The 14397-nt window shown below is 36.2% G+C and overlaps 1 long non-coding RNA gene across 2 annotated transcripts; it reads right to left on the bottom strand.

The window, feature by feature from the left end:
* Positions 1 to 2711: 2711 nt before the first annotated feature.
* On the bottom strand, positions 2712 to 6612 carry LOC122569798. 2 transcript variants are annotated; one of them, XR_006317579.1, is made up of 4 exons: positions 6350 to 6612; positions 5872 to 6087; positions 5568 to 5768; positions 2712 to 5430 (listed from the first exon to the last, which is right to left on the bottom strand). It is a non-coding gene; the product is annotated as an uncharacterized LOC122569798 (long non-coding RNA). The 2 variants fall into 2 exon arrangements; XR_006317578.1 differs by having other exon boundaries at positions 2712 to 5768.
* Positions 6613 to 14397: the final 7785 nt, after the last annotated feature.

Consider the following 14397-nt stretch of genomic DNA (forward strand, 5'->3'; position numbering starts at 1 on the left):
ATTTTCGAAAACAGTATACTTTTATATATAAGCCTTTCAGAAGTCAAATTGATCAATTCCAATTTTCATAAATTTGTCAATTTCATTAATAGATATCCAATTAGTATTCCATTCCTAAGAAACAGGTACTTCAATTCTGTAGGTTTATTTATTAGAAGAAACTGCCATAAAAAATAAGTAATGAATTCCAAAGTAAATTATCTATTTTTCAATTCAACTTCTCTATTTTCCAATTTATGAAATTGATCAATGTTTCTGAACATAAGCAGAGTCAAGACAAAAGAATCAATTGTTATGTGAAAAGCAAGATGTCATAGTAAATGGTTTTAAATATAGCATAATATGGATATCAAACATTTTGCTCGATTTATATCTCTAGTAGCAAGAGAGATAGATAGAGGGGTAAGGATGAAGAAAGAGGAACGGAGGACCTCGAAATCGAGATTGGGGTAGGTTTCCTTTGATCCTTAACAAGGAACGCAAAGTTGTATTATTTCCACCTGGATTTCAAACGGTTTGAAATTCACGAGGCGTGAAACACGGCTCTATTCTCTTTCTCTGTTTCACCTACTTCTTCTCTGGCTCGTATTCTCTTTCACCATGCTCCTTCTTGTTCTTTTCTTTTTCGGCAGCGCGGGAGCAACTCTGGCGTCGTTTACTGATGTTGCCAATTCAATTTCCTTTGGCGGACCGTTGTGGTCGGTAGAAAAGAGGGTTACAGCTACCAAAAGGGTTCTCTCCTCAACTGAATCGTCTCTATCTTTTACGATTGTGCATGTGACAGCTCCTGACATCTACATCTCCCGCGTCTCTTCTTTTACTTTAAGCAAAACTTTTTCTGTTCTTTGATTTTCTTTTCATCGTTCTTAATTTCATGTTTTCCTGCTTTATACGCGTTTCAATAAATAAACATGAATTTCTTTCATCATTAGAACTCTAAAAAAATATAACCTTAGATGAAAAATATTCATGCAGGATATTGATCATTTGATACCATTCAAATTACGTATAAAACGTTTTTGTATCATCACAATTGAAAAAAATATTTAGGTTAGGATTAGGTCAAAGTTAGGTATTATATGTAATACAGATATACGATATATAAATTATAATGATTATATGAACAATAAGGGGAGAAAAAACAAGAAATATTACGTAATATGTAATATATGATGTTTGAAGTTTGAAGTTCACTGGAAAAGCTTTAATAAGTTGAGTTGTATTGTTCATAAAATGAAGTTTGTACCTTATTTAGATATTGTAAAAAAAATGATTAATTGATTATTATTGTTTTACAGTAATAAAACCATGTTTTGTTACAGCACAAAATGAATTCCTATTTTTAATAACCAATGTATGAAATCTTTAATGGTATCTTATGGCGACATTTCACGGTTTAGTTCTCATAAATAAAATATGTTATAAAATGGAAAATCACGAAAAATGAACATTTTTCCCTTATACTTTATATAGTTGTCTTAAGATGTAAACCTGAATTTAGGATTCATCAAATATTAGAACCGTTTTTGAACTTTCAAATTTTTTGCGGTTAGTAAATGGTCAAGCTGTGGTAATTAGGGGATACTATATCGGCTATCCTAGAGAAAATAATACCAGAACCTGCAGTAGAAAGGAAATTAATTCTCAGGCGGAGAAAAATCAGGAACCTTCGGTACTAAGCGGGTTTTTTTTCTACGGTACAATGAGTTTCGAAGCGGTATGCAACAGCGAAATTGTTAAAACGTCCGTTGTTTATGGTTGACTCGGTAGAGCAGCCGGTAAAGGAGGAAACAGTACGCAACGGAAAACGAGGTTGGAGAGATGGAGTGGAGCATGAGCGGGGAGAAGAAAGGGCGAGAAAAGCAAAACAGAAACGAAAGGAAAAAAGGAGAGAAAGAGAGAGAAAAAGAGGCTCCGTCTGGGCCTTGGCGCGTTTCAGTTGCCTCGCGTTCGAGGGCGTTTTTCGCCCGTGAGTTGTTCTTTGCTTATTACAGTGTGTGCACTGGGCTCGAGCTCGCTAAAGTGGTTTGCTGCTAATTAACTGCGTTATTTTTACAACTCTCTTGCTCCCATCCACCTCCTACGTCTCATTCCACCCCTTCCCGCTTTCCTTCCCCCAACTGTTCTCCCACATTTGCAATGGGGTTCAATAATTCTGCGGCCGCAACGCCCTCTCTCTCTCTCTTCTACTCGCACTCTCTCATTCTATTTTCACGTTTCTTATCATGTATTTTTCATTTGTATGTTTCTAGTGTATAAAGTTGAAAAATGAAATTTGATCACATATGTGACTTATCTATTGTAAAAATGAGTTACCAGATACTTGGTACTAAAGCTAGTAAACCAGTCAAAATGACTAGTATTAAGTGTATTGTTTTTACAATTGTGAGAAATATGAAAGTGTTTTTTAGAATATCAATGTTTACTTTTATTGATATTGAATTATGATTACGTATATTTATTTATTCTTGCCTTTAAAGTCTTTATAATTATATATCTAGGTATGTCATACATATTTCGTTGTGTATCATCTCGAATTTTTATATATCAATTTCATTTTACTTTTAATAAATGAAAAAAGATTTTTGCATAAAATTGGAGCAATAAATCATGTATGCGAATAATGATTCATATTTTCATATTTTCACTTTCATATCTTCAGAAAACTCCAGCATATACTGGAATAGCTACAATCAATAAGAATAAAGAAATTGATACGAGAGCATTGAAAATATGATAACGTTGAAAGTTATCTAGAGAGTGGAATTAGAATCTGTTTTTATGCAAAAATTGTAATTTTCACGTATAAAGATATATTTACTGTAATTGAGGTGCCTATTTGTATAATTGAAGATTCCTGTATTTTCCTTGAATTTTGCGGTTATACGAACGTGAATAGAAAATAAAGCGTGCACAAGGATTTTTTCGTAAAAAATGGTTCTTTCCACAGACTTTTTTTGCTCACACTTACCACTGCTTTGGTACTAGCGGCTGGTTTAATTTTACCAGCATATTTTGTATGTATATCTCGAGTGCGCGTTTGTAGGAAAATTAACGAGAATATTGGAAGGTTTTTAAGTACTCTAGTTTGAAATGGTTTTCAAGCGCGCAGCTACTCAACCGTCATTTCGTAATACATATTATCAAAAAGCGAGTATCATTAACCATTTGAAAAGTGGTTAAAAAGGAATCGCCAAGTGAAATCATATATGTACTTTGATATTCTGTGCAATAGAAGGCTTTCAATCTCGATTCTATTCTTTATTATTTCTATATTCCCCAATAAAAAAATATTTAGAAGATTATATTAGGTTAATAAAACAATAACATTCTTCACGTTAAAATTTCAGCCACGAAAAAAATGAATTACCAATGGCGTTAACATGAATAAAACTGGGGCGTACTATAGTTTACAAAATAAAGCAATTTCATTCGCATAGGAGCTATTCCATATTGTTTAAAATATAATAAAAGTAGATAGAATAAAGTTCATGCGAGATTGGTTAACACTAGAACCTACTAGACTTAACTATGATCTATAATATATTGCAAAAAATACAAAGAATATGTACTAAACTGTAAAGAACACATATATAATCATAATTAAAATAGTATAATGAAAATAAATAGGCGTATACATAATCATATTTCTATTTCAGTACAAGCAAACACTAATTTCGCCAAAAGCATATTAGGTTTTCCAAAAGTTTTTATCTTTTACGGTCACCTTACAATTACATTAGTAACTCTAAAATTCGTCATTTTGATGGGTTTGGTAAGCCTAATGTTACTTATAATCATAATCATAGTTTAATTATCGATTGATTTCTCAATCGCATATGTATATGATTATTGATGGATCATTTATAATGCTAAGCATCGACTACACGTTGTCCGATGATATTCGAATCGAAATAACTTTAATACCTTAATATCAGGTTCGTGAAACGGCTATTGGTTACGGCTGCCGATGGAAGTGGTCGTCGGAAGCAGAGAAGTCGAAGGTCGTTTGTATAGGTATCTCTCTGCCGGTAGTCGTGGCACCCTTCTTTTCTCCGCCACGAAAAGGCTCTTGAAATAAATTGAAAATGGCTGGTATCGCCCCGCTCTCGGATAAGTGATACCTACATCACCTACACGCACATCGGTCACCACAGAATTCCACGGGTGTTCTTTCACGTATTCAAAACGACCATTCAATAGCGGATCCGAATCTTTACGAACGGATGATCAATTAAAACCATGTTAAAACGTTATATTAACCGCGTACTTTAATCGAACCAAGAAAATTAAAAACTCAATATAAAAGGGGCACCGAACTCGATGTTAATCGAAATTATATCTTTAAGAATTATAGATAACTTTCATTATATGATACGACTATCGTCATTGAGCAAGAGGTCGTAATATTCTATAGTTTTGCTGAAAGATTATAAAGATAAGCAGAATATCAATTCACAAGTAACTTTTACAACCCAAGATTTAAAATGTGTTTACGAAACATATATAGTTCTGAATGTGACTATATCAATGGAGGTCAATTCTGAGTATTTTAACTATCAAGCTTATTATATCGTTTCTTTCTACATACCATTATTATAAATGAGCACCAACCGTATAATGAATAGATATTTAAAACAAATTCAACAAAATTTCTCATATTGATTCAATCAACATAATTTATAGTTGAAAACTGACTAGCTAGAATGTTTTCTTTTTGTATAACACGGTTCTTTTTGCACGTTAAACACGGTGAATCAGGAATTTGAATATTACTGGTACTTCTATTACGACAGATGGTCTGTCTCATTATTCGGTGAAATCGAGCTCGTCGAAAATTTATGTACTCCCTCGCACTCTCCCGCGACCGTAAAATCATTTCCAAAATTCACGATTTGCCCGACCGGGTTAATTTTCAGCATGCACGCGTGTACTAAGCACATTCACGTGATAAAACACGTATGTATAGTACAGGTATACGATGACACACATACACACGGAGGAGTTCGGGTGTGCAAAACGTAACGAGACTAAACGCGAAACCTGAACTGGCGTACGGTCGCGTGCGCGCGCTCGCTCACGCAGTCAAACACGCACGAGAAAGAAGCATGTGCGGGGGCACACAAACGAGAAGGTGTATTGAATCGATGAGTATCATGCAGTTGACAGCTAGAGCTAATTGAATCTTGACTCTATCTATCTGTCGACTCGAGCTGAGACTCGACTACCGGCGCCGCTGCGAATTGCATTTCCGTTCGACAGAATCGTTCACGTTCCAGAATTCTATCTTCCTCCTTAATCCCTCTTCGTTTTTGCAATATAGAATTATGTAGGAAATTCTCCAATTCAGAAACTGTAAAAGACTATCCGTATTGTAATTACTTCTTGCGTTCACCATGTTTCCATTCGTGTTCATTGATATTCTTGAAACTGTAACATAAATGTAGTTAGTAAATATAGATGTTAATGTTTATTATGAATTTGTTACTTAAAGAGATTTGATAATTTCAATTTCTTCGTATTTCGTTTGAATATGATGGAATTTCAATATTAACTTCGTGTTTTACCTGATGCAAGAACAGTTATTTCGTTCAAAGACTCTTTATTCCAAGAAATACGAAGCGATTATTATATAAGACTGAATACATATCTTTCGTGAAAGAGAAAGGAAAGTATGCAAAGGGCGTGAAACGACGGTCCTCTTAATATAAACTGTAATTGTTGGTGCACATTTTTCTCTCTTCTTTGCTTTGTTAACATTTCCGTTTCTACAAATTAACGAAAAAGTTGAAATATTTCGTTTGACTTTTTTTCTATTTATTGAAATACGATACAAAATGTTATAAAGAATCGTAAAGCACAATCGTGTACAGTGGTTCAGAGGCAATCTTCTTTATTGGGAACGGAAATTTCTTTTCATCGCAAATTCAATAGAAGATTTCCGTGCATCAGACCATTCAATTACGTGGCGGATCAATGGAGGTTCTCGATGAAATTTTAATTAGAAAAGAGCAAGATATACAGCGGCGAAGATGCAACAGAACGGTCGTAGATCAAAGGTGTATAAATATTTGTTAAACGTAATTTCTGTAACATTATATTTTATCAATTTGCTGCTTGATCTTAGTTTGAAAACATTTATTCTTAATATTTTAAGAAAATCGTTATGCATAAAACTGTAACAAGGAATAGCAATTCTTTCATATCTTCTAAAAAATTAACAAACTTTCTGACCATTAAAAAATGTGGTTATGTTTGAAATGATTCATAAGATACAGCAAAATTAAACTCACATCTCAATATAACTATAAACACCGTTAAATATAGCCAAATTTATCTATATACTAACCTGTAAATGAACGAAAACCATGAATATACTTGATTTACAATAAGAAACTTCCAGAAAAGGAATGATGAGGTTAAGTAACCAACTGTAACTGTGATGACATAATATCGGTTTCATTTAACGGAACGATGCGGTTCTCTCGTAAACAGCGAGGGGTTGAGGCTCGTAATACCGATAAAGGCACAGAACCCGGGAAAGGAGGATAGATAGGAAGGGGTCTCTGTTCCCCGTCTAGGATTCTATAATCCGTACGATCTTTATCGTTAAATTCTGTACTCGTGGACCGATGCCTCGATTGCGCAATCAAGATGGCATCGAGAAAGGCATCTCTCGCCTTCGACTCAAACTACCAACAAGTATTTCAATATCCGCTCCAATATATTCCCATCGACCCTATAAACGTGTGTGCAGTTATATTGGATTCCCTTCCTCCTTCCTTCGATTCGTTCTCCTTATCGCTCTCGTTTATCGCTTTTTCCGCTCTCGCTTCTTTCTGTGGCACGTGTGTGCGTGTGCGTGATCGCGGACCGATTGGTTTACGACATCACTACGAACACAAACGCGCGACGGTGGTGACGTTCGCGCATATCTTTCCCCGAGGAAACCGCATTAAACGAGTTTGGTAACCCTGTAAAAGATTCTTGATCTTAATGGTCGAAGAATCGAGTTCAGGAGGATGATTGCTTGATAGAGAGCTATTAGCAATCTTCATTATGATCACTATTCGAACTATAGTTACCAGTGTTTTTACATAAATGTTATAAAAGGCTTATGTTTTTAAAGATTGTATTTGAAACCATAGAGACGGCGAAGGAGGCATTTTAGCCCTATTTTCTGGATTTCGAGATACTTCTACGAATATGACACTTCTTTAATGATCTTTGATGTTATTAACAGAACACTGAATTAGCCATTAAACGTTTCTAATTACACTGATATATGTATATATTATTTTTCAAATGATTATTAGATAATCTTTAAAACAGTCATTACGTGATTTTTAAATGACTTTTGAATAACAACTGCATGATCTTAGGAAAATCTTTATATGATATGAATTGATTTTGAAACAATTTTCAAATTATCTCTATTGATCGTGGATTATAGGCAGAGAAATCATAGTTTCAACCACTTCGATATGATACTAAAATGATTCTAAAATATATTTACATCATGTAGATGTATCTCTATCATTTGATTTAAACATATCGAATTTCAGCGAAACTCTATTCATTTAGAATAAGAGCGTTGATTTGGAACCACTAAAACATTCAGGATAAACCAGTGAGTCTAAATTTAAACGTTGAAGATTGTCATCTATCCTCTATTTTCCGTTCGCATATTTCCACGACGTGGCCAATGGCGATCAAATAGATGCCAGGCATAATGGTCGCGGATAATAATCTAGAAAATTCTTTCCTGATTAATTAGCCGTTTGAGGCTCCTAGATCACAAAGATATGCAGTAGGCCAATGGATATGAAATAATTTACCGTAGAACCGCGGCTGTTCTGTCGACAACCACCTGGGCACACATTAAAATCGGGCGTTCTCCCACCGATCACTACTCGTCCTTTTCATCATCGCTACTGCTATCTCCGTCGCTTCTTTCATTCGTTCTCTTTGTTGTCTCGTAATCTATATACGCGCACACAGGCCGCCGCTTATTATACTAATATGTCCGTCGTGCGTTCATCGCGGTGCATCGCCATCAAAAGGGTTTTCTCGTTCGAGTCTAATTGTTCGGCCTGATCCTGGCCAAAGAAACCGAGTGATACGGTAGGGGCTGGTTTTTCACCTCGTTTCAACCGCTGGCCCGCGATCAAACGGACCCCATTTCTTATCCGTGAATCTTCCCGCACGGTTCGCCGACTTTTCGGTCACTGAATTCTTCCCGGATACCTCAGGGAACCTGGCGATATATGCATACCTCGTACAGATTCTTTAGCTAGACAGGAAATCCTTGGATCTTAGGACGGGAATTAAAATTGTAAATATATACATAGAAGGTAAATCTGTTAGTCTGACCAGTCGAATGTGAAATCCTGTTTAAGTTTTGGGATTTAGACCCTTTACATTTTTCAATTCCGTCATTTTTACAGAGGGTTACTGGAAGATAATTAGTTACAGGTTATTTTAGGATAATGAAAGTTATTTACCATAGTTAAAGATTTGGTAGAGTTATTATGTTACTGGTAACTTGAGGAAATTAGGTTTTTTTACATTTTTTAATCAGATAATTCCTAACTGGAAAATAATTACCTAGAGCTTAGTTGTTTCAATTAGGATTAAAGTTTAGAGAGATAGAACAAGTAAAGATAAGAAAGTTAATTACCAGGGTTAAGAATTCGGTGGAATTATGTTATGTTGCCGATAACTGTGTCATTTAGTCCTTCTTTAGACCAATAAATAAACCATTCTAAGGATAAGAAAGAATATTATAAAACGCCACACATTTCTAAGACCTCTATGTAATTTTAAGAATAAAAGAAAAATGAAAACTTTCCCATTGGATTAGAACGTTGAGTTTGTATGGAAAGAAAAAAAAAGAAAGAAGAAGGTAACGGATAATCGGAAATGGAAGAAGTGCCCGAAGCGTGGCTTTGCACGATCCGTGGTTATCGAGCAGAATGGACGCGTTGTACTGGATCAACCGCACAATGAGTCCAATCGGTGAAAGGGTTTTGCAATCTTACGCACGTTTATACTGGGTATATCTGCAGGGGATACAGGTACGTTTTAGGCACGGTTCCTTTTATAAGTGCCATTATAAGTGCCATTTAAGCATGCCTACACCCGCTTTGTACGCGAATTTCAAACTAGTCATTGTCCTCTCGTTATTGTTTGAAAGGACACGAGATGACAACCGCTGTGGTTAAAAAGCACTCCCTCCATACTCCTTGAGGCAATTGCGTCCTTTACTTTTACGACATATTGACCGTTTGGTTTTTTACAAACGTATCTATCAAATAAGATTCTAACTTACATTTCTAATTCAAAAATATCTATTAAGGAAGTTTTCAAATTTAGCAACCACGTCTATATCTCACATTTAGCTTAGCATATGAAACCCTTAATGATCCAACTAATGAAGAATAGAGTACAGAAAAGGTTTCCAAATTGGAAAGATACCAAACATCATACATATAAAAAAGGACGATCGTATCCTTTTCTAACTTTAAACAACAGATTCTCAAAGTAACTAGATAATGCAATCTCCTACATAACCTCCTAACCTCAAAAAGTATTTTAAGCAGCATCCGATCGAATCTCGAATCTTTAAATCTCCTTCGAATCTCCCTCGTGAATCGTACTTTAACGGAAAACTGATTTAAGTAGTCTTCTTCCGAATCTTCTTTTTTAGATCGTAGAATCATTCAGCTAGCTTTTGTTCGTTTCGATTCTCCGTATCCTTTCTCTGTCAATCATCGGTCGTGGCTTCACAATGGCTGCGGCGACACATTGTGTAATTTGAAATGAATGCTGTGCAGGCCCTAACGGGAGTATAATTGTTTCACGACAGGTCCGCGGAGGCCTAGTATTAACGTAAGAAAATGGGGACTGGTGGTTTTCCAATCGAACAATGGCCATGTGTACCACGTTGGATATCTCGTTACACCGTAATCGAGGAATAATCGATCGTAAAGTTGTAGCACAAGGCAAATTGCTGGGCGTGGTGAGAACGATCCAGGAAACTCGAGAGGGCAAAAGACAAGGGCGCGTAGCAGAACGAGGAAATCCGAGATTTTTCTTCCTTTCCTCTCTCGCAAGCGTCCCCCTCTTCTCCGCTGCTCCATGGTCCTCCTTTATTTTTTCTGGCCATGTAAAAAGCTTTTTATTCAGAGCCCGTGTTCACCCCTCGATCGAGCGGCGTGCGTGTGCTTCCACCGAAGCGAATCGAACCGGGGCGCAACAAAGATTCACTTCACCGACACGGGATCTTTGAACTGGGTTAATTAGGGGATCGAGAAATTTTGTTCGGCCATTCGAGGAACCTTGTTGCGACTTCATAAATGTAGAAACGTCGATCAATGAGGAAGATTCTTCTAACAAATTATTTATCGTATTATTATAGAAGACTGATGAGTTGTAATAAATTAATATTGATAATTTTAGATTATAGTATGAACTTACATGCGCGGCACTCAAAAGCCAAACTGACCAACTCCATTTTCTGATATTTTCTTATTAGGTTCGTATTTTCACAAAAAATAAATGAGTCACGTTAAATTAATTAGGTTGATAACTTTAGGTTATGTTACCTGCATCATAATAAAAATGAAAAGATTTAGATCACTATAAACTTACATGAAAACTAATTAAATTTCAAATCAATCAATTTCATTTCTTTAAAGCTTCTTAACTATTCTACTACTCTCAATTTCAATTAGTTAACCTCAACAAAGTCAATTACTCTGATTTTTGTATAGTTCGTGTATCTAGCGTCGAATGAAATAAAACACGTGACTTCTGATGGGTTCTAGAATACTAATACACGGGCGTCAGGAAAGATCCTTGATTTCCGTGGAAACGAATATCACGCACAACGATTAGGGAGAGAGGAAAAAAAGGGAAATACGAGTAACCAGTATCCTGGTCGATCACGGGATTCCGTCTCTCTCGTGCCTCTTTCCTTCTCGCAACAAGAGCGGTCCTCGATCATCCTCTACCTCTCGTCAATGCATCCGGGGACTTCCGCGATTTCTGAATAGAAATCTCCAATGGTGGCTGACAATGCAATACGTGGACAATTGCATAGTCTAATGGATCTGCCTCACATCATCGTAACTTATACGTACGTGTCGTTCGTGAAAACGATATCGACAAACGTCCATTCCGCGTGTCTTCCTACCGTTCGCAAAAACGAGATCGACATTCTCTCTATGGTGGTCGTGTCTTTCCGCTGTCATCATACTCTACTACGTCTCTCCCCTTCTTCTTCCTTCGCGCCACGGTTTCGCGCGCGCCGAAAAACGAAAAAAGATTTGGTTCGCGTCGGTAAAAACGAACATGTCGTGTCTGAGTACCCCCCCTCCCCCTAGCCTTCCGTGCAAATGAAAATTATTCCGCGGTTTAGGCCGCTTGCTAATCAATCAATAACGATGCGTTCCACCACGTGCGAATAAATTAATTAGGTCGGTCCGTTCTCGCGTCTCTAATTCAACACGCGGTTGCGACTCCTATCCACAGGAAAATTTCGCTTTGAACTTTGATGGAAACCTTTTACCCCAATTTAAAAGTGTTCTAATAACACAGAGGTTAGTAATAATTTAATCGACATCCGTTTAGATGACATTATTGAGTACTTGTAACATAGACTGAATGTAGACTATATATATTCTTTTTTGCAACTGATAAGACGCATATATCTTAATATCTTTTTATATAGAATAAAGAGAATGAAAATAAGAATAAGAGAATAAAAAATAGAAGTTGAAATCTTTGACATGTCTTAATTTCCGGAGTAACATATATATCTTCTATCATTTTAAAGTTACATATGGCTTCACTCAGTTGTGAGCACTGAATATTGCTAAATGTTAAAAATCAATCTTAAAAGTGATCAATCAATGAGACTTTCTTACGATCATATAAGGTTAGGTTTAATGTTATCTAAAAATTAATCTTAAAATCCGTGACTTCCTATTAGTAACCTCGTTACAAAAGGATCGAACAGTTAACCGATCTGCCGAATGAAGATTTAGTGATCTCTGTAAGAGGTCTAAAGAAGAATCGGAATGAACTTGTTCATCGACCTCTCTTCTGTATGCGTGGGCGGTGACAGTACTCCGTTCCCTTTTCTTTCTTTCACCAACAAAACCCCGTAAGAGGGAAATAGAAATGGAGAGAGAGAGAGAAATCTTGGAATCTTTTGGTTCTTGGTTGGACGCGAAGGAGGTACGCAGAGATGGTCCAGGCAGTTACGGCATTATATACCTAACAGGAAGAGAGACAAAGCAAACAAAACACTGTCGGGGCGTCGCGTCGCTCCGCAAACAGCGCCCTCGCGAACGAGAGGAGTGAGACGAAGAACTAAAACTTGGAACAAAAGTCCTCACTTTTGTTCCTTGGAAAGTTTTTCGAATTATGGCCATGGCGGAGAGAAAGACGAAGGGAAAAGGAGGACGCAATCGAAAGGAGTCGTGCCTCTGTGATTTATATCTCGCCAAGGTTTCGGAATTATTAAACTTTCCAGGGTACCGGAAGAAAGGAGGTGAAGGAAACGATGGCCACGACGGAGAGGAGTTCCTAAGAGAGAGAGCTTGTACTGTAATTAAGCCGTTTTCTAATGAAGATTGATCGGTCAATTAGCACCGTTACCTCCCATCTTGTGTCTCTTCTATTATTTACAGCAGATTGTTTTACTTACTTACCACTATATCTATAGCATTGTGTCTTTCATTATGTTAATGTTTTCAATAGCCATCATTCCTTTTCAAAAAAGATTCCATAATCGATAACGATCATCGGTAACCAAGAGGCTTTAATTATTTATGATGGTTATTTCTGACCAAAACCATCTAAATTATGATATGAATTCTTGTACTCTAACTTTTTCAATTTGAGCCATAAAAGTTATGATCCTTGATATTTGTATAGAGAAAGAGTACATAACATTATAACAAGTGTAAACAAGAAGTACTTGTATTGTAATTTGTTATTGGTTAATATTTCCAGAAAAACTTTCATTCGACTTTTTTGTAACAATTCTATGATTTTCGTAACTGATCGTCAGATAAGTTAATTAAATTCTTGGCGAATCTTTCATTCCACTGGTGTTGAAGTTACAAAACACCAGCAAGGTGGAACATTTAACCACAGAGCGATACGATGGTCAGTATACTCGGGGGTGAGTTGTAAAACACTTCGATTATCCATTAACAAGCAATTAAACCGCTGGTAACGAGGTACAATTCAGGCTCGAGTTGAGTTATCCCTGGAAGAGATTAAAAGCTGCCACTTGTGAGTCTGAGCGAAGCCACCCTTTTGCGTTTCTGTCGTTCGATCTCTCTCTTTCGCTCCCTTCTCTATCCCGGTGTTCCCGTCTCTGTTTAGCTCCACCCCTCGACCGTCCTGGCCACAATAGAGAGTGGGAAGCCTCTTTCTATGGATCACACAATGGATATAGTATATCAAACAAATTCGACCCCGCGAAATTATTGGCCATGGTAATCCCACGTTACCGGCCGTGGACGATAGTTCTCCCATCAACGTCGCCGCGTAACCCACAGCTAGACAAGGGGCTGGGAAACCACAGTGAAAACTCATCCATGAAATACGGAGACGTAACATCGAGCCCTTTCACCATTAATTTCTTTTTGGCTCGGTTTTCTCATTACTATCTTTATATTTAAAGAGTATAAGAGAGGAATATGATAAATTAGATTTTTTATTTTTTACAGAAAAGCTGTTTCAAAATTTAGTATCTCGTCGATCAATCCTGCAATCCAAAGTTACTCGTTTATTTGATTCTGGAGTTATACACGAGTTATTTCATTCTCTTAAAATTTTCAAATTGCTTCTCATAATATTAAAGTATGTATTGCTTGTCTCGATAATTGTACCTTTGTTTTAAACAAAACTTTGTCAGCTATTAACTATTAACTATTTTTAAGGCTTACATCTTTGAACTTAGCAGGCTGTTTTCATTTTCAATGATCTCATATTAAAATTATTCTGTTTAATCATGAGGTGATGTTAAAATAAAAAAATCCACAAAAGTATATACTTATTATGTTTTTCTCTTGAAATCTTCACTTATATACTTCACTAGATAAAAATATTGGTTCTTTTCTTTCATTGGTCAAATGGAAGAGGGGACAAATGTGATTTCTAGTCATCGAATCGATAAATTTTAAAGTTAATCTTAATGAAAATGAGATACGAGGAAAAAGATGAGAAAATTAATTCAAATGTAATTGACTAAAAAATAATGAGTTTTAGTTTAGATTTAAGTAAGAAGAGCAAGAATGGAAAAAAACGTCGAGGAAATATCGTCTGCGTTGATTTAATATATTCTGCAATTTGATCGGATCATAACGCATCGATTGA

Source organism: Bombus pyrosoma, linkage group LG7 (assembly GCF_014825855.1).
Source record: "Bombus pyrosoma isolate SC7728 linkage group LG7, ASM1482585v1, whole genome shotgun sequence".
NCBI lineage: Eukaryota > Metazoa > Arthropoda > Insecta > Hymenoptera > Apidae > Bombus > Bombus pyrosoma.